Source organism: Polypterus senegalus, chromosome 11 (assembly GCF_016835505.1).
Source record: "Polypterus senegalus isolate Bchr_013 chromosome 11, ASM1683550v1, whole genome shotgun sequence".
Lineage (NCBI taxonomy): Eukaryota > Metazoa > Chordata > Cladistia > Polypteriformes > Polypteridae > Polypterus > Polypterus senegalus.
Genome location: NC_053164.1, coordinates 78,188,189 through 78,210,638, shown reverse-complemented (window position 1 = coordinate 78,210,638; position 22,450 = coordinate 78,188,189). Strand labels below are relative to the sequence as shown.

The following is a 22,450-nucleotide window of genomic DNA, read 5'->3' as shown; positions in this document are numbered from 1 at the left end:
TCTTGTGGCGTAAATTTAGAAAAACTGTTTCACTGATATGCTAAAAATTAGCAGAAAACTTGCAAGTTTTGTGTATGGAAAAACTGGGAAATATGATTTTCTGTTAGTAGGAAGGAAGCCATTATTGTCAATATACCAATGAAATTAAATTGTAAAAGTCAGTCAGTCAGTCATTTTCCAACCTGCTATATCCTAACACAGGGTCACAGGGGTCTGCTGGAGCCAATCCCAGCCAGCACAGGGCGCAAAGCAGGAATAAATCCCCAGGCAGGGTGCCAGCCCACAGTAGAAATTGTAAAAATTACAATTGTAAATGGTACAAGTACATCAAACAACAAAGAATAAATAATATAAAAAGCTCAAATCCTATGACAAATAAATACAATACATAAATAAGTGACAGGAAATTATTATTCACTAAAGTAATTGTCATACGTAAAAAAAAAAAAAAAACAGTTCTAGGAGTTCCTAAAATTTATTTAAAATTTAAAATTATTATTATTTTTTAATTGAATTTATTAAAAGCATATAACATTCCATACAATCAAGTCAAACTTAAAAAAACTAAATTCAAATCAATCCCCACCCATGAGAAAGAGAGGAAGACCAACAACCAGAACAAAACTGTTAAGATTAGTAAAGAGAGAAAGTTTTTTCCCCCAGTATAAATGCTTATTCTAAAATGTTATTGATTTGGTCCTGCCAGGTTTTTAAAAAGTTTTGTACAGATCCTCCCTTTTCCAATTTCAAATAGTATATAACATCAGTTACCCACTGACTTAAAAGAGGTGGGCTAGGATTCTTCAAGTTGAGCAAGATAAGCCAACGTGCTAGTAGTGAAGTAAAGGCAATTACAGTTTGTTTGTCCTTCTTCACTTTAAGACCATCTGGGAGTACACCAAACACAGCTATTAATGCATTAAGAGGGATTATGACAATAAGGCTGTCTAACAGGGATTTAAAAATTTTCATCCAGAATGATATTAATTTGGTACACACCCAAAACATGTGGCCCAGTGAAGCTGGGGCTCAACTGCAATGTTTGTAGGTTGCATCTTGCCCTGGAAACATCTTGGAAAATTTCAATACTGATAGATGTGCTCGATAAAAGATTTTAAGTTTTTATTTTGCACATTCTGTGCAAATTCTGTGCGTGGCTACATTCCACTTCATTTCTGTAATGTTGAGTAACAGATCCTTTTCCCACTGCGCTCTGGGATCTTTAAAAGAAAGGGACTTTAAAATGTTTTTATATATTATAAAAATGCTGTCTGAGGCCGCAAGACTGATCAATATCTATTCTGGAATAGAAATAGGTGGGGGTGAGGAAAACTGGGCAGATTTCATTTAGCAAAGTTTCTGATTTGAAGATAGTGGAAAAAATGTTGATGGGAGATTACATTTGGAATATAATCGTTCATAGAATTCAAATACATTATTTATATACAAATCTTTAAATGATTTAATCCCATACATTTTCCAAACATTAAAAACTGTATGTAGGTGTATGTAACTGTATGTAGGTGGTTATCATGTAGAGGTGCCACAGATAAAATATTCTCTAACATAAAGTGCTCTCTACGTTGGTTCCATATTCTGAATGAATGAAGGACAAATGGGTTGTTACTATATTGATGATACCTTGTATTTACTGGTGTACAAAGCAAGGAATGTAAAGAAGTGCTGCAGGATTTCATTTCTATTGCAGACCAAGCTAGTGTGTGTTTATCTATTTGTGCCAATGTCCAGGTTTGCATAGCTTGTATGTTTACCACCCAGTAATAAATGAAAATTACGTAGAGCCATGCCACCTTCTGATTTAGGTCATTGTTTAGCAAAAACCTTTTGAATGTGTAGATTTTTCGAATTTCAAATAAATGAGGTTATGATTGAATCTAAATTCTTAAAAAATGATTTTGTTAATGTATATGGGGATGTTTTGAATTAGGAACAGAAGCTTAGGGAGGATTCTCATCTTCACAATATTAATTCCTTCTGCTAAAGTAAGATGGAGGGTAGATCATCTATGTACATCTTGTTTAATTTTATCCATACAAAAAGCAAAATTTTGCTGAAAAAGAGCTTTATATTTACTTGTGATGTTGACTCCTAGGTATTTAAACTGATCTGCAATGATAAAAGGGAAGGTGTTCAATTTAATATTGTTTCCTACAGAAGTCACTGGAAAGAGCACACTTTTGTTTAAAATAATTTTAAGTCCAGATATCTTTTGAAATTCTGCTAGTGCTATTAGGGCTGTAGGCACAGAATTTTTGGGGTCTGATATATGCAGTACCATATCATCTGCATATAGTGATATTTCTGTTCTCTGAAAGTCCCATTTATTTCGATGCATTTTGAAGGAAACAGCCAATGGCTTAATGGCAATTGCAAAAAGCAGTGGTGACAAGGGGCATCCTTATCTACTACTATGTTCTAGTTTGAAATAGTCTGAAATAATGTTGTTAATAAAGTACAACCTTAAGCTTCTGATCTAGTAGTTTGATTCATGCACATATGTTCGGGCCAAACCCAAATTTATGCAAAGTGTTGAACAGGTAATCCCATTTAACCATATCAAATGCTTTTCCTGCATCCAAAGATAATATGCTTTCCAGAGTGTTTAATGATATTTCTGGCTCTTCAGAGGGATTGGGCACTGGAGATATCTTCCAGGGAGGGCAGAGAAAAGCCAGTGATTTTTATCTGACGTGGATATTACCCTCTGCAAAGCTCTCCTGTCTGCTGCTGTACATCCAGCATACCATGTTGAAATACAGTATGCTAAAAAACTCTCAATAGTTGAGCAGTAGGAGGTCAATAGCAGCTTTTCCTTCATTTCCAGTTTCCTGATAAATCTCAGAAATGTAAGTTCCTAGGAAGTTAAAGGAGGTGACCCTCTCCACCAGGTCCCCATTGATGTATAGAGAGTTGGCTCTGCTGTATGCCTCTTGAAGTCAATGACCGTCTCTTTAGTTTTGTGGGTGTTGAGTGAGAGATTGTTCCTGGAGCACTACACTGACAGCTTCAGTACCTCCTCCTGTATGCTGACTTATTGTCACTAGTTACAAGACCTACCACTGTGGAGTCAACAGCAAACTTGATGATAGTGTTGCTGGAGCAATTAGATATACAGTCATAAGAGTACAGGGCATAGAGAAGTGGGCTCAGTACACAGCCCTGAGGGGAGCTGGTGCTAAGTGTGAGGGTTTGAGTGAGCTGTGATAGTCAGTTCTAACTGCTTGTGGGCGGCCAGTGAGGAAATCCTTTATCTAGGCACAATTGGTCTGTAGTCATTAAGGTTATTGATGACTGACTTTTATGGACAGGGATAAGGCAGCCAACTTAAGACAGGGGAGAATGGTGGTCTGTGTCAGTGACAGGTTAAATAACTTAGTTAAAACTCCTCCCAAACTGGTTGGCACAAGATTTAAGTACCATGCCAAGTATGTTATCTGGTCCAGCAGCTTATTTCTGATTCATTGTCTTGAGTACCAATCTCACCTGAAGTTCCTGAAAAGTGAGTATGTCACAGCGGGGAGTCGGCAGGGGCAGAGTGTCAGTGTGAGACCACTGTGCCTCAAGGCAGGCAAAGAAAAGATTTCGCCAATGAGGTATCAGCACAGATTGGCGCATGTGTATTGCTTTTGTACATGGTTATTTGTTGTATTCCCAGCCATACCTGCCATGGGTTATTATTTGTCAGGTGTTTCTTTTAAAAAACAACTCAAAACTCATCTGTTCAGGAAGGCTTTTAGCTCTACTTGACTTTATTACCCTTCTCTCAGTTTACCTCTTTGTCAAGATGCTCATGTAACCTGTATGTGTGTGCTAGACCATCAATTGTGTTGTCTGTTAGGCTTTTCTCTGAATTTACTGTCTTAATCTTCTTTATTTATTTGGTTTGTACTATGCTATATACTGTATACCCTGCCATTCTTTCTTATATTCTGTAAGTGCCTTGGGAAAGGTGCTATATAAATGTATTATTATTATTATTATTATTATTATTATTATTAGGTGGACCTCTACCTTGCTCTTGTAGGCCATTTTGGCAGTTTTGATACCTCCCCTCAGATTTGCTCTTGCTGCACTATACAGGGCCCTGTCTCGGGTTCTCAACAGAGACTGAACCTCACTCATCATCCATGGTTTTTGGTTAGTGTAGACGCATATGTGTTTATCCACTGTAACCACACCAGTGTAGAACTTAATATAGCCTAGTACGGTTTCTGTATGCTCCTCTAAGTCTAATTGCACAAAAATGGGCCATTCTGTGTTTTCAAAACAGTCCTGTAGCTGCAAGAGGCCTCTCTCAGGCCAGGTTTTGATAGTTTTTATGGTTAGTTTATTTTTCCTCCAGAGGGGACTGTATGCTGGGATGATGAGCAATGAGAGAAGCCCAGATGTAGGGGAGGTAGGGCTCTGTAATCATGCTTTAGGTTGGAATAAACACGGTCTGGCGTGTTCTTCCCCCTGCTGGAGCACTGTACATATTGCACAAATTTGGGGAATAGTCTTTAGGCATGCTTAATTAAAATCACAAACCACAATGTGTACACTATCGGGATTAACCTGTTGCTGCTTGTTAATCACATCTTGTAGGCAGACAAGAGCAAAGCTAATGTTACCCCCACCTTTTTTCGTGCTGGAGACTCTGTTCCTGTCTAAGCGATAGATTGTACGGCCTGCCAGCTACCCTACAGTGTCCACAATAAGCGTATGCAGCCAGGTTTCCATAATGACCATCACACAGCATTCGCAAACACAGAAGTTTGCATCCATCAGTAATTCCAGATAGTCTAATTTGTGGATGATGGATCTGGTGTTTGTGAGGAAGACGCTTGGTATCGGGGGTTTACGTGGCTGCTTCCTTTGTCTAACCAGAAGGCCCGTCTGTCATCCATGCTTCTGCTTGTGCTTCCGTCCTCATCTGCACCGCCTCTCAGGCCCGATAACAATCCAATGAGCCCAGAGAGACCTCGCTATATTCTGCAGTATGTTGTGAATCTGCTGGTAACTGCTTGTAATGTTCAAATAGCATCGTAATCCAATATTAAGCAAGTCCATACTACAGTATTACTGATCCATCTTAGCACACCTTGCACATAATATATATGCAGACATTAACAAAACCAATCACCGAAACAGTATATTGGTATCTTAAAGGTAATATATATATATAATACTAGCAAAATACCCGCGCTTCGCAGCGGAGAAGTAGTGTGTTGAAGAAGCAATGAAAAAGAAAAGGAAACATTTTGAAAATAACGTAACATGATTGTCAATGTAATTGTTTTGTCACTGTTGTGAGTGATGAGTGTTGCTGTCATATATATATATATATATATTTACACACACACACACATAAACATATATATATACATATCTATACATATACACATATATACACATACACATATATACATAAACATATATATATACATATCTATACATATATACATACATACACACACACATATATAAAGATATATATACATATACATACATATCTACATATATACACACACAGCTATTTCGTATCAGTGCAATACGCTGCTTGTTAAAACGGATAACTCCGCTCTTACGTGCAAGTCTGCGTGGATATTATGAACTATCGTATTTGTTCAAGTTCTATTTAAATTTTAAATAGAAGGAATTTTTATTTAGTCGACAGAAATATCTTTGGTAGGAATGGTAAAAACAGACAGGAATATTATTCGTGAATAAATCAACTCAAACCTTAAATAACTTAAAAGAACAAACATTCAAATTTCTTTACTCTTATGTAAATTTATATAAAAAATAAACTTAGATTTTAAATATCCCAAAAGATTTTGCTCTCCATAAAAATACATCCTTTCAAAATTATACAAATTCAAATATGAACATGCTGCATAACAAAACCTGGAAATATAAATAAAATGTGTTCCTTTCAGCAATAACAAATCAAATCATTAAGTTGTCTTTGCTCATATGTCATTTTAGAGCTGGACGCCTGGCATCTTTTTTTGGCAACAGGTTCGTTTATGTTTGGTGTGAGGTTCTGTGTTGTGGAGATTCTCAGGATGGATTGCAGGTGCTCATCAGTGAGGCGACTCCTGTGTGCTGTTTTGTTAGTCTTTATCACTGAGAAGAGCTTCTCACACAGATATGTGCTACCAAACATGCACAAGGTTCGAGCCGCATGTAGATGGACTTTTTTTGTTCTTCAAAGTCACCAAAGCGCCGTGCAAACTCAGTGCGCTTGGTTTATCAGCAAAGTGCGTATTTGGGAACACCGTAGTGACGACTTGGTTTAACATTACTTGGCAACAGGGAAAGTTGCACTGGTGCATTTGTGTCTCCCATAAAAGCAACTTCACTTGAAATCACTTTGTGATTGTGCACGGGTAAAACGTCCGCTGGTGTCAGATTCTTATTTAATTCTTCTGCTTTCTGTATCTTCTGCATTGCATTCAGGTCTTTCAGCCTCACTGATGAGCACCTGCAATCCATCCTGAGAATCTCCACAACACAGAACTCCCTGATGTTTTGTCTCATAGTGCCGTCTTAGATTAAATTCTGTAATTACAGCCACATTAGCTCCACAAATGAGACACACGGGTTCAGTAAACATATACTCAGCCTCCCATCGGTTTTTAAAGGCTCTATTTTCAGAATCAACTTTTCTCTTCAGCATCGTGTGAGCTAGCTTCGCAATAACTTGCAGCATCATAAGCTAGACTTGATTAACGCGGTAAGTGTTCGGCAAGGCAGCTGAAGCGCTGCATTATGGGATCTGTAGTTTATTGTGTTACCAGCGCTTCATATACCCGGGCCATTAATAACAATAATACAGTATATAAAATGATCTCACAGGCTGGATATAATTACACGCCGGGCTGGATGTGGCCCGCGGGCCTTGAGTTTGACACATATGGACTAAATAGAACTTGAAAAGATATATTTTTCAAATGTGATCGCAATTCAGATAGAGTTGACGCACTACAGCCTGCATGCCTCAATAAGTCATCCTCCCCTCGCTCTTACTTTTTTACCGTTCATCTAATGAATACACTGAGTATGGCTTTACCAAAACAATCATTGATGGCGAATAAAGTATCCATTATTCGAGTATGTAGATCGGGATATATATATACATATATATATATATACCCGCGTATCGCAGCGGAGAAGTAGTGTGTTAAAAAGCTAGAAAAGAAAAGGGAACATTTTAAAAATAACGTAACATGACTGTCAATATACAGTATTTGTTTTGTGAGTGTTGCTGTCATCAATGATTTGATTATCATTATTTCTTTCAATCAGGTTTGTATTTGTAGGATGTGTTGTGTTCAAGTTACATTCCGTGTTTGTCAATCGTTGTAAAGATGACAGGTTTCATTCATCGATTCGTTTCTTACTGCATCAATAAACAGCTCGTCTTCTTCTTTATCCGAGACCTGACACACTGCATGCACGGGTTTTTTTACACTGTCTTCCTTTAGCGGGACATTGACTTTTTCCAACGTGTGCTTTGTTTCCACAGTAGCAGCATTTATGAATATGCTTGTATGTATCAGACGCTTCATATTTTTTGCTGCCTTTTCAATTGTGTAATTCGGTTTTGTTCAGCTCTTTGGAACTGTTGCTTTTATCTGTGCACGCGTCAGTTCACGTGAGCGCTCGGTGTACATGCATCAAAGGTTCTCAGCTATGCTGGTGCCATGTCGTGCTATGTCCATGGCTGTATTTAATGTTACCTTAGTACTGGCACTTAAAACTTTCTCTCACAGTTTCGCTGAGTTTGTGCCAAACACCACACTGACCATCTCATCTTCCTCTGCATAAGCACAGTCCTTAACCCGTGAATATTTAGTGGGAGTTTGCTATTGGATTGCCGCTGACGACGGCCTTATATGGGCAGGCACTAAATTACAAACGCCAGCGGCAGCCTGTCTATGAACTTAATTTAAAGTGTAGGTTTACATCGTGCTTTGTTTCCGAAGTAGCAGAACTCATCAATATGGTTGTATATGTCACTCGCTCGCTTCTTATTGTTTCGCTGCCTTCTCAATTATATAATGCATGTTTTCTTCAGCGCTTTTTGGAGGTCTTCCTGATTTTCTATGTACTGCGTGATTACGAGGGAGGCGTGATGATGTCACACGAAACTCCGCCCCCACGGCGTTCAAGCTCATCTCCATTACAGTAAATGGAGAAAAACAGCTTCCAGTTATGACCATTACGTGTAGAATTTCGAAATGAAACCTGCCCAACTTTTGTAAGGAAGCTGTAAGGAATGAACCTGCCAAATTTCAGCCTTCCACCCACACGGGAAGTTGGAGAATTAGTGATGAGTGAGTGAGTGAGTGAGTGAGGGCTTTGCCTTTTATTAGTATAGATGTGTGTATGGACTTGCACGTGAACTAAGTGTAATAAATAGGCTGTTATGAATGTTACCCATAGTAATGTGTGGTTCAACTTGATTGGCAAGTCAATGCAAACAGGAAGATAGGGCAGGAAAAAGCCTTGTTTTCCTGGTGTTTGCTTGGTGGTGGCAGCAGTAATGTGAGTGAGAATGAATCTGTGCTTCAATCGATTCAAGAGTGAATAACTGAAAAGTATATTTAAATACATTATACCAGTATCTACTAAAGCCATCAGAATGTCTAAATTCCATTTGATATGTATTTTTGTTTATATTGCTCTCAGGTATTTTTTCCTGCCTTACACAAGACCGATTATGACTCTGCAAATGTATAATGGAAAAAATGAAAAAATATGACTTATAGGAGGATTCAATTCTCTTGTTCAAGGTTACAGGAAATTAGAATCTATACCAGCAAAATCATATATAAAATCAACAAAATAAGACGAGAAACATAACTCAAGACTAACAAAACAACAATAAAATATTAAAACATACATTAAAACAAAAAGCAATAAAAAAGGCTAAAGGACTTACCTAAAAGGCAATCTACAGCAAACAGGTTCAATACATAAACCGTAGGAATCCAAGAAAAACAGGCAAGAATTTCACAGAAACTAGTAAATGCAAATAGAAATAGCAGTACTAAAGGAATTTCACAATGAACAAAATGATCTCCTGCTCCTGAGCCTTCTCCACTGACTTACAGTAAATAGCCAGAATGGTAGCTCAGGAGTGGTGATGTCAGGGTGCCACTGCCTCCTGGAGTTTCACCCACAAAGAACAAGGAAAAGAGGTGCATTTAAAAAGATAGTACATACACTCACAATACATAACACTTTTATTTGATTTTGCCAGGTTCCCAGAATTGCATTAATTTAAATGTAACCAATGTAAATGTTTTGTGTTAGCTATTTTCTTTAAGTCTTCCGTGGCTGCACAGCACAACCATTTTCACAGAAAGTCAAGTATTTATTTTTTTTGTAAAGCTAAGGCATTTAAATAAATCCATACTCATCAAATGGGAAGCTTCCATGGCTTAAATAGCTTATACCCAACTAATTTTTTAACATTCATCTGTATAAAAAACTTCCACAGAGAGCAAATAGAATTCAGTGAGGTCACAATAACAAAAGTTGCAGCATCTGAACAGTGGTTGATGCAAGAGCTTAATGTAGCTATCATCAGCAGAGGATGTGAGCAGGACTTACTTGGGACCTCCTCTAAGCACAGTAAGCAAAAAAAAAAGAAAAAAGTATATATATATATATATATATATATATATATATATATATATATATATATATATATATATATATATATATATATATATATATATATATATAAACTGCTCAAAAATTAAAGGAACACTTTGAAAACACATCAGATCTCAATGGGAAAAAGAAATCCTCCTGGATATCTATACTGATATAGACTGGGTAATGTGTTAGGAACGAAAGGATGCCACATCGTTTGATGGAAATGAAAATGATCAACCTACAGAGCCCTGAAATCAAAGACGCCCCAAAAATCAGAGTAAAAAATTATGTGGCAGGCTAGTCCATTTTGCCAAAATTGAATTGCAGCAACTCAAAATTGTACGCAGCACTTTGTATGGCCCCTGTGTTCTTGTATACATGCCTGACAACATCGGTGCATGCTTCTAATGAGATGACAGATGGTGTTGTGGGGGATCTCCTCCCAGATCTGGACCAGGGCATCACTGAGCTCCTGGACAGTCTGAGGTGCAACCTGGTGGCATTGGATGGACCAAAACATAATGTCCCAGAGGTGTTCTATTGGATTTAGGTCAGGAAAGTGTGGTGGCCAGTCAATGGTATCAATTCCTTCATCCTCCAGGAACTGCCTGCATACTCTCACCACATGAGGCCAGGAATTGCCGTGCACCAGGAGCCACTGTACCAGCATAGGGTCTGACAATGGGTCCAAGGATTTCATCCTGATACCTAATGGCAGCCAAGGTGCCTTTTTCAAGGCTGTAGCGGTCTGTGTGACCCTCCATGGATATGCCTCCCCAGACAATCATTAACCCACCAGCAAACTGATCATTCTGAATGATGTTACAGGCAGCATAATGTTCTCCATGGCTTCTTCAGACCCTTTCACTTCTGTCATGTGCTCAGGGTGAACCTGCTCTCATCTGTAAAAAGCACAGGGCACCAGTGGTGCATCTGCCAATTCTGGTATTCTATGGCGAATGCCAATCGAGCTGCATGCTGCTGGGCAGTGAGCTCAGGGCCCATTAGAGGACATGGGGCCCTTGGGTCACCCTCATGAAGTCTTTCTGGTTGTTTGGTCAGAGACATTCACACCAGTGGCCTGCTGGAGGTCATTTTGTAGGGCTCTGGCAGTGCTCATCCTGTTCCTCCTTGCCCAAAGGAGCAGATACTGGTCCTGCTGATGGGTTATGGACCTTCTATGGCCCTCTCCAGCTCTCCTAGAGTAACTGCTTGTCTCCTAGAATCTCCTCCATGCCCTTGAGACTGTGCAGGGAGACACAGCAAACCTTCTGGCAATGACACGTATTGATGTGCCATCCTGGAGAAGTTGGACTACCTGTGCAACCTCTGTAGGGTCCAGGTATCGCCTCATGCTACCAGTAGTGACACTGACTGTAGCCAAATGCAAAACTAGTGAAGAAACAGTCAGAAAAGATGAGGAGGGAAAAATGTCAGTGGCCTCCACCTGTTAAACCATTCCTGTTTTGGGGGTCATCTCATTGTTGCCCCTCTAGTGCATCTGTTGTTAATTTCATTAACACCACAGCAGCTGAAACTGATTAACAACCCCTCTGCTACTTAACTGACCAGATTAATATCCCATAAGTTTCATTGACTTTATGCTATACTCTGATTAAAAAGTGTTCCTTTAATTCTTTTGAGCAGTATATTATATATATATATATATATATATATATATATATATATATATATATATATATATATATATACCAGTATGGTGAGTACAGAAAACGATATACTGTAACACTAAGCCAGTGTTATGTACACAATATAGATAGTGTTTAATAAGATTTGGCATAAGTTCATTATTTACACATAATAGGTTTCCACGAGAAACAAAAGGATACATCCTACATCTTCTCTATAGAGCTCTTAAAGACGCTAAAAATTTGCAATTTTGTTCCCCTATTATTTCTGTTACTCGATTTTACTTGCAGCTAACAACTTACTGACACTAGGTACTTGACCATTATAGTTTGACATAGCTTTATTTGTCCCCAGGGGAACATTTGGCTTTTTGCAGAAGCTCTTTAAATAAATAAATGCATAAATAGATCGATAAATACATATACACACACACTACAGTCTGAACACACACCAGAATAACTAAAAAGGAAGAAAACTAAAAAGTAAGAAAATTCCTCACTTGGCAGTCACAGTACCAATAAGGCATCGTGCAGAAGTATTGCTGTTGGCATAATGGAGCCCCAGTGCCATTTCCAGGAGTGTTAGTGTGTCAGAGGGGGGATGTACAACATTTTTCATAATGCCACTCTGTTTTGTTTTAATTCCCTCTTTTGTTGCTCTCTCCAGGGGGTCCAGAGTGCATCCCATAACTAACCATGTCCTTTAAATTAGGCTGTTGATTTAGTGGGTCTCTTTGTAAGGGATTTTACCACCCCAGCACATCACCATGTAGAAAATCCCACTGGCCATCATAGAGCTGTAGAAGATGCTAAGGATATGATGTTATGTTTCCCCCTCGCTGCCCCATCTTGACCTAATTGTGTCCTTGCCTGACAGAGATCATTTTGATACTCATCCACATGACTGATATGGATAGGTGCAGGTACGTGATTGCTATGTCTTGTTATTCATGTCAAACACTGACCTTAACTTAACCGTGTCTTCTTTTCCAAAACGCTGTATAAAGAAGGTCCATTTTAACTTTATTTACAGGCATAAATTCAAACACACTCACAGCTCAAACTTCAAAAATTTTCCTGTGGCCACATAAAAGGAAAAAGAAAGGGTGGATAGATGCACAGATGACAGTTACATCAGTTGGTGTATAGAGCTGTAGAGTACACTGCATCAAAAAAATGCGAATTTATCACTATCCAGAACATATCAGAATCTAAACTTTATAAATACTCCTAAACTGATTATTAAAGCAACGATCAATGTAGCAAATATTTACCCCTTTACAAGCTCAGGTGCTAATGGAGCCTGTCTGTATATAATTAATTTATTTCATGTGAATTTAAATTAAGTACCCCAATCTTTGAGTGATCCAATACTTTGGCAGTATGGTCACAAAAACTATACCATGAATTCAAAGGATCGTTCAAATAGGAAGTGTAATGCAGTATTGAAAAGCACCAATCAAGTAAAGAGTAGAAGGAAATGTACTTTAAAACAATGGGCTTGCTGGTCAATCCATATGTGATAACTAAGTGACATGACAAATATATTGTAACTTAAAGCTGACGAAAATCATATATAGTACAATGCAAGATCAACTGCAAGAAGGTGATTACATCTTATAAGATATAACATTGACTTTTTAGCCTAAATAGTAAGCATTATACAGGTATTTGCTTCCAGTGTGGTGTTGCCCATTATCCTGAGGAGAATATCATACTATGAGCCGTGGTGGTAACATGGTAATAACATTATGCTGTAGGATGTCTTGTTGTCGCAGCCTGGAATGCTTATGAAGACAAAGTTGAAAAGGATACAGCAAACTGCCCAGAAATCCATAATGCCTGAGACCTGGGTGAAAATGAATCAGACATGCAGCCAAACTAAGTGGTTCAAAAACTAAAAAGATGACATTTTGAAGTGCCTGGTCAAAGGCTGCAACACAATCTAACTGAGATTGTGTGTTAGGTATAGAGGTAGTCTGTAAATTATAAAGCGTGAATGTTCCAGTGCCCTGCTTTGTAAAGCTGGTGGAGACATTTTCTGTGAATTACTAATAGGGCAAATGCTTATAAAATCAGTTATTTTATGTTTTTTAAGGTAAAGTTAACATAGAATAGTCTAGAGCTAACCATTTGGATTGAATTTAACATTTGGTCTTTTCTTTGCTTCTATTAATTACTGTTGAGAAGAGAATATATATTTGTTTTACTTCTTACTCAATATTTTATCTTTTGTTACAAAGTACATATAAGTACATTTATAATAAGTAGATTTAGTTTTAATTCAGTTTCACTGTTCCTGGTAGGTTTTTGTGGCCTTTTTTTAAGTGACACAAACAACTCAAGTGTGTTATCATTCAGCAAACTAATACAGCACATCTAAAGTAGTCTGCTGTAAGAATATAATTAATTTTAATATGTGCGTCTGTTTTAGCAAAGTGCGTGTTATTAAACTGGACTGATTATATTACCATGTATGGTTGCAATTAAAGAAGTTTAGATTGCATCAGGAAAGTTCTTGCAATGAAAGAAAACATCTTTTGTTAAGAAAAGAAAAGAGAAAAGGAGATGGTATTCATAACAGCTTATCAAAAAAAGTGTCGTCAGATGGCATAGTCTTTGAACCCGTGGTTTACTGAAACAATGTAAGATAACAGATTCACAACCCCTCCGCCCTAAGAAGCAGGTGTTAGCTCAGAACCTGGTTTCATTTACACTGAACATGTGAAGCATAATGAAACAAGGTCAAGAAAATATCTTTCTTTTTTGCGTTTACTTTGAATAGTGTTAAAATGATTGCTTAAATCAGAGTTGATGGTATTGCATGGTTGTTACGATTTCAGCTTGAGACTCGTTACGACTGTGACTTTGCAATGAGGTACCTTAAAGAACTAACAATAGACACTATGCTCAAAGGCCACATCAGTAAACGGGTATTGTTATTTTACATATTGCATAAGACCTGTCATCTGTGCGGAATATGTAATGGAAAGTTGGGAGAAAGTGAGAAATAGCACAAGGCACACGGGTTAAGTGACAACAGAATAATGTGGGAGGTGAATACCAAGAAAAATAGCCCTGACTGAGGCTGTGATCAGGATAGTACTGGCAGTGACTGAGACATACAGAAATGTACATCTTAATACCTTTAAAATATTTTACTATATGGAAATAACATAAATCTACACAGTGTTTCATGCTAGGCACCATCACATTGTGTTTTATTTTACCTAAATGATGAAACATACCTAAATACTGTATGTATCCTTGCAGTTGTACACATTAGATTCAATTTCAGTGTAGGGTTTGATCTCACCAATTTGTTGAGCCATTCAAGTATGATATCTGCACTGAGGCATTACTTTTTTTCTCCCTCATTCATCCATTCAGTGACTTCTTATTTTCAACTACAGGTATACAGAGAGGTGGCAGTTAACCAGCAACACTGATTGTGAGGTAGGATCCAGTCCTGAGTGAAATGTCATACCATCAAAGGTCACAATCACACATACCAGGCTAATTTAGAGATTTCGTTTAGAGATTTTCATTATGATGGCTTAATAATAAATAAGAAAAGGTACTGGCTCTGGTGGTTCAATTAGATTATATTCATTCTGTGTAACAAATAATCAGGAGGCCATGTACAGTAATTCGAGTGATTTCAATTTAAGTTTTACATTATCTTCATAAAACAGGTATATTGCCAGGGTCCATTTTGCTTGGACATGTTGTTCTCTGCAGGGTTTTCTCACGTACAGCTACATTACTTATGTATATATATATATATACAGATTTTATGGTGTTGTTTGGTGTTGGCTTGATTTTCATTTGCCATCTTTTAACCTTCAGGCTCCTTAAGTGAGCTGTAGACTTTTAAAATTAAAAAAGGAACGTTTGCTATTAGAATCATATTGCTTACTGATTATATAGTCCCTGTTATCCACTTCCACATATTTTGCAAACATAAACATACATTGATCATAGGACATTCTGAGGGCTGATTTGAATTTCAGCTCTGGGACACCATATATACTTTTTTGTTGCCAACATGCCCAAGTCTGAAGGTTTTTTGCCATTCCCATTCTTTATGAAATCGAACATGTGAATTAAAGATTAATCCGTTTTTTTAGAATTCCTGTAAAACTGCTGTAGTTCTCAAGGTGCCTCACATAAGTGACCAGACATTTCTACTGCTTATATCCATATATTTGTCCACAATTAGCCATTGAACTGGAGTAACCCTAATGGTAGGAAATACTTGTAACTAAAGACTGCATCCCATTTAAACATTGTATTTTCACTGCATTCATCACATTTTAGTTCTTATACTAATGAATATTTCTTTTGCTTAAAAAAACAGGTATAATATTAGCTGATTTCTTTTCAGTAACAAAGTATGCTGTTTTAGTAAACTGTCAATGCAGTGTGGAGCACAGTAGTGCACCTGTCATCATCAGGAAATAATGTAGTATTAGCAATCTTCAAAATTAAAAGAATGTAATTGAGCACTCCGAAATTAATCTATTTCCAGTGAAGAAATAAAAAAGTAATGCCTGAAAGAACTACATCAGATCTTACTATCATTTTAGGCGTCATCATTTTGAAATCTGTCTACCGTGCTTTTTTCCATTTCAGGGACACTGAAAGATGTTGCCAGTCCTGACTGAGTAAGTATGAGGCAGGAACCAACACTAGTCAGGATGTTGGCATACTAGCGAGCATATCTACACTCATGCATTCAATGATTCATTCTTAATTCTCCGATCCCGCTTATTTTAATACAGGGTAATAGGGTGAATCCCATTTGAGTAGCATGAGGCATTATATAGGATCCGGCCCTAGAGTCCATTTAGTGAAAATACATAGAAATGTTGAAAATGTATAAATCCCACAAAAAAAGATTGCATTAGCCAGAGTTCCACATAGCTGCCCTAATGGTGAAATATAAAGTATATTTCTATCAGGTAAAGAATCATTTAATGTTTATTATTGAATTAACAAATAGATTTGTGATTAAATATTTCATATTAAAAATAATGAAGTCAAGGAGCCAGGCAGCATACATCTTATTATATTATATATACATTATATATATTTAAATGTTGTGTTGTAGTCATCCTCTGTCTTCCATATTTAACAAAATTATACTTGTTGGTAGTATAGTATTATGAAACAATGTTCAATTTTTGAAACAAAACAGCTAGAGTTGTTCCTGTCCAGGGAGCAAATGGTTAACATGCATCTCGTATCACACAGTTACTGAGAAAAAAAAAAAGCGCTGTTGGTTTAGAAACATCAAAGTCAGAAAATACTCATGAAAATGACATAACTCTTCCTGGGTTGACAATTACTGAAACAGTCAACTGAAGAAATTTAAACTGCTATCTAAAAAGTGTGTGAACGGACTGCTTTTTGATAGTGGGTAAACATCCATAAAACTAGTTTTTCATAGTCTACACCTAGCAACTGAAGTACTATATGTCTGACACATGGATTTTGTTGAGGCATGGCTTTATATGCTAAAGAAATAAGCAGAAGAAACTTCACTGCACTTGCTTACTTCTTTAGTAATCCTGCTTTCCAGATGAACTGGCACAGAAATGAATTGGTGCAGGAAGTCATGTAAGGCAAACAGCAGCAGGTATTGATAAATTGTACTTTAATTTTCATCTTATTCTTTAGTAGGTTACTTATTTAATGCAGCTGTGAATAGAAACTTTGTATTGGCTTAATTAAGGGGAGGTATAAGGGTACAAATTAAATTGAAGGAACTTTAGCAAGAAATGCTAAAATAAAAGCAATTCAATTCAGAAAAGTGTTTAATGCAAGAGGGCATTTCATTGCCCTTTTGTGCACTGCTTGGATGAAAGACTTCTCATTTATCGGCAAAATCTTTTATCGTCTGAATTTAGTACCATGTTGTACAAATGCTTTCGCCTTCTTCTGTCATCCTCCGACAATAATGGCTGGTTTGTCTTAACAGGACTACATAAGTTCACAACCAAAATGGATATCTATATGGAACTTTAAAAAAAAAAAAAAATCCTTAAAAATACCCTTTAGGGCAGGATTTTAAAGAATTTAATTTCTGTTTAATGGCTCTATAGAATTTTCTTGCTTTATCTCTCTTAAGCAACAAGCAGGTGTATTTCTGAAAGGAAAAACTTCTGTTTTATAAAAATACGTCTTTATTGTCTGAGGGTATCTTGCACAGACTTTCACCATGTTCAGAATGACCTCATCTTCTCCTATGGAATCCCCCCACATACTAAAGATGTGCTGGTTAATTGCACGGACATTTGCATATTTCTTCTGGACAAATAAATATGGATGTGTGTGTGAATATGCCAGTGATAAACTGTCTTGCACTCAAGTATTTTGGGATGACCCTGTAATATACAGTATCAAACTAATTCAGACAAATAGATGATAGAACGACTTCTTTATGCATACAGTATAGAATAACATTGTGTCAGTGGATAATTATCATTAGAGAGCAAGTATATTTTTTGCAAGTTTCTTCAATTAAATTATTATGTGTGACCCTTTTTTTAGTGATTGCTACAATTTACTTTCTAAGCAGAGTTTGTTCAATAACCGTCCATTTTTAGGAACCACTTATTAAAGATTAATTTAAGGCACATGTAGAAATCAGGTTTTATCCGTTGTTTAATACAGTTAATGTTGATGGATTTATATGTTGTTTTTATTAAATCTTGTGCCATTAAACATCATTTTTGCTGTGTTTGTACATTTTTCTGTTCTTTGGAGTTATGTATGCTTTTAGTGCACTTGTTTCGTTACATTTTTGTTGTAAATGTTACCTTCTAATGATTTTACTGGTGGCTCATGTTATAAGCATGCAGGTTCCATTATGCAATGTGCCAAGGATGTCATGCAGCATCTTTGTGTAAACCATTTTTGTTGTACTTTAAAGAAAGGTGAAAATCATTTAATTTGGATAGTGACTAGTTGAAAAAAGTTTAGTATTGAGTCTGAGAGGTGTTGAATGTAAGCATTTGTTTCTTTTTCATTTTATTATGACATACCTACGTCTCTAAGTATTTAACTCCATCTTGACTTAATAAAGATTCTGTTTAATTTCTAGGAAATGTATTTTTTCCACCCAAATATAACACCACTGAGGTCTAGGAATTAAATTGTATGAGCTGATTTGTTGGGCCCTAGTGAAAGACCAGGCCTGTCATCCCGACTCCTATATTAACTACTAAACAAAACAATTGGCAGTTACAGGCCTCAGAAATTAAACTGCTGAATAGCTAATTGTTACTGTGACTAAGATGAAGCAAACTGAATGTTCTAGTTGTTTTTTTTTTTCAAAATCGTAAGTGATAAATATCAAGTATTAACATATTCTTAAATGTAAAACAAATCCATAGGTCTGTTGGAGACTAAATATTTTATAGCATTATCAGATAAATAAAGTTTGAAAGACAATGCTTTGGTCTAATCTTAGTGTTTATACTAGTTATTCATATATGTATATATGAGTGTGTGTGTAGGTATATGTGTGTGTGTATATATATATATATATATGTATATATATATAATATATAAAATGTGTGGTACACATAATATATCACATTACAACAGATGAAGCACTATACAACAATACAATCAATACATTTAAAAGAAGAGAGTTTAAATTTGCAAAGTTAAAATCAACAAATTAGAGCCCCAACCCTTTTCAGTGAGGTAAGTGAACCAAGGCCAATACAAAAATCCTTGCATATATTAAAATATCAAAAGGAAAATTGAGCAGAAGCAAAAGTCTAGCAGGTTTATTTCAGAACAACATTGACACATTTTACAAAAATTCTGTAAAACCTTCTTAATTTTTTTTTAAATTTTACATAGTATACAGTATCATTTGCCTACTGAATTATGGAAGGTGGGCAAAATAAACCAACACATAAATAATGTAGTGTAAGCAATTAGAGTGAATTTGTCATTACATAATTTAATCCTGTCCGGTGTCATTAAAGCAACAGGAATTATTGTCTGACAATACCTGACACATAAGTGAATTTTTCCCCCCCAAATGATCCTAATTTAGAGCAATCCAAAAAACCACTTAATGAGGCTCTTGCTTAATAGCATAATTCATATTTAAAGTCCAATAATTGATATTTTGGAAAATTGTACTTTACGATATATGAAGTAAATACTGTGTAAGCCAAATATATTTCTTTAATATAACTATTCTGTTTATATTAAGGACAAATTATACATGGACTAATTCATTCATCATGTATTTCAAGCTTTGCCATATTTTCCTCTATCCTAAAGCGAAAACTCAAATTGTACTAATAGCATACTTTTTTCAGTTAACCAAGGAAACACGTTAATTATTTTGGTTTAGATGTCTTGGTGTTACAGTAACTATGAAGTTCAAAAATCCATTTAAATTGAGTTTTTCCAAAATGAAAGAAAGCAATTATCATAGCACATGTATATTATTATATCCTATTTTAAAAACTTAGGTTCATGTGAAGCTTTCTTAATCTGGAACACAACATTAAAAAGAGACAGTATTGCAAAGATTTAATGTAAATGGCAGCATGGTATAACCCAACTTCCAGTTTTATTATCGGTTTGCAAATATTTGTATTCTGAGACTGTAGAACGAATCAGAAGGTAAGACAACTTTAACTGAGACACTGCTCACATTTCTTTTTAAATGTTTTGCTTTGTTGTCCAGTCACCAATAATTATTGTCAATTCATTAGCAGTCAGGTTATGACACACACAAAAAATAAAAGCAATATAGAAGGCACTTAAAAGCAGACATGATGTTATGTGCTGCTCTTCTGCACAATACTTGTATAGTTCATGTCTCTTTAACCTACAGCATTTAATTCATGGTTTTAATTATGTATCTCAATATTCAGAGACCTCTGTTCTGACAATGTACATGCATCCTTTAAATAAGTACATTTAAAATGTGGAATTCCTGCAATATGCTATTTTTTCTATTTGCAATATAGGAACTTTGTCAAAAGGAACATACCCAACTTCCCCAGTCTTCCATCAGTATCTATGATTGAATGTAAGTTAGGCACAAATGAGGAGAATAACTGTAGTATTTCTAGGCTTCATCAACCAAATCCCACTAAATACTTCTAATGATGGGAAAGGGGACTTCTCAATCAGCATTTTAAAAAAGGAATGGATTTCAGTCCTTTATAATACACAGTATACATTTCATCACTCTGTGCAAAAGAAAGCATAATTCATCTTTTTTTTTCATCATAAACTATTTTAAGGAAAACATTTGTACAAAATATGTCAGGTATTGGAGTGATATGAACTGTGAGTGATATGATCGATCACAGGCTTTGCTAGATCATATATTTTATGATTATGTTCCCTTTACATGGTCTTAACTGAGTATATCATGCATCTGTCAGATACTGTCTGACTAAGGACTCAGGGCTGGTGTATAGTAATCAAATCTGTGCAGATATATTAGTGTCAATCTCAAATCTACATGGTGAGGTAAACAGACATCCCATTCAACTCTTTCAAAGGCTTTCTCTGCATCTAAAGATAGTAAGACCTCTGGGAAGTTAGTGTCTTCAAATGAGTTTATTACATTAAACAAACTCTTAAGATTTAAATTTAATTCAGATTTGTTTAAAATACACAGTAAAATAAAATAGTTCCAAACTGATTAACACAAATCTAACCTAGCAATTTGTGTCCATTAGCATTATCGTATGGCCAGTTGACAATGGAAGAGAGGAAAACAAATCTTCAGTTAGCGGCATCCCTGAAGAACCCATGGGTGATTACTCAGAAAGTAATATCATCCAATATCAGATACAGTCACAGTCCTGGAGTCAATGGCCAACTTGCTAACCCTCCCCCTCTGGGGCATTCTGCAGTAGGTCTGTGCTGGCTGCCTAATATGACAAGAAAATCTTTCTATGCATTTAATTCAAAGCTTCAGAAATTTTAGACAGTAAGATTGGCAGTAGAGCAGTAAGATTTTGGACAGTAAGATTGGCAGTAGAGCAGTGGCATCAAGTGCTACAGCAAGACATCAAGAATATAAGGAGAATAGAGGAGAGTTAATAGCAGTTCACAATTATTGTAATACTTATATTTTTGTACAAATGACTAACAAGTAGAGATACATCTAATCAGCAGTTCTAATCAGGGTATGCTAGACTAAAGTAGTGATTCTTAAGCCTGAATTTAAAGAATTTATCTAAGCTGGTAAATCATTCTACAGCTTCGGGGCCCTGTAACTAAAAGATTGACCTCTCACTGTTATTTGGTTAATCCTTGACATCTTTAGTAGGCCGACATCTTGAGATCTTAACATGCACTCTGGTTTGTAAGTAATGATAAGATCAGATAGGTAAGCAAGGCCTTGGCCATATACAGCTGTACGTATATGTAAGAAGGAGGATTTTAAATCAGCCCTAAGCTTTACTTGAAGTCAGTGTAAATACTTAAGTACAGAAATTATATGGTTGAACTTTATGAATTCTTAAAATAATTCTTGCTGCAGCATTTTTAATTAAGTGAAAGCTACATATACTGTAGAATGATTTGAACGGCCAGTAAAAAATGCATTGCATTAGTCAATGTGTGAATAAATTTCTCTGTATCCTCTATATTTACAGGCCATCTTAATTTTCCAGTTTCTTAAGATAGATTAACAGGCTTTAGTCATCTTTATAATGTCTGTTTTAAATGAGCTACTGGTGTCAAAGATTGTGCCATAAGATGCATGCTAATTCAGTAAAACTATTATTTACAAACTGAAGTGAAATGTGACAGAATATGCAGTCTGTAATTTTCCCCAAATAAATAATGTCTCTTACTACAGAAAAAACAGAAATAAGTAGTTATCTTATATCTATAGCTTTAAATCACAAACATTATTTAAGAACATTATTGGAGATGCATAATTTGGTCTAAAAGAAAAGTGTAACTTGAGTTACTCATAGCTCATAAATTATTGTCAAGGAGGTTTTCGAGAGTGCTCACAGTCTTTGGAGGTTGATCAAATTGCCATGTAGTCAGTACCAGATCCACACTTCTGGAGAGAAGAGTGATGGTGACAAGGTAAATGTTGAAAGGCACCAGAGCCAGGA

At 36.1% G+C, this 22,450-nt stretch overlaps 1 protein-coding gene across 3 annotated transcripts in view; it reads left to right on the top strand.

Moving 5' to 3' along the window:
* LOC120539227 overlaps nt 1-22,450 on the top strand; it is a 111,733-nt gene that overhangs the window by 54,652 nt on the left and 34,631 nt on the right. The window contains exon 1 of one of the 3 annotated variants that reach the window (XM_039769103.1): nt 16,695-16,962. The exons of the other annotated variants lie outside the window; for them this stretch is intronic. The gene's annotated coding sequence lies outside the window, so the exon portion shown is untranslated. Of the gene's footprint in view, nt 1-16,694; nt 16,963-22,450 lie in introns of those variants that run through there. 3 annotated transcript variants of the gene reach the window in all.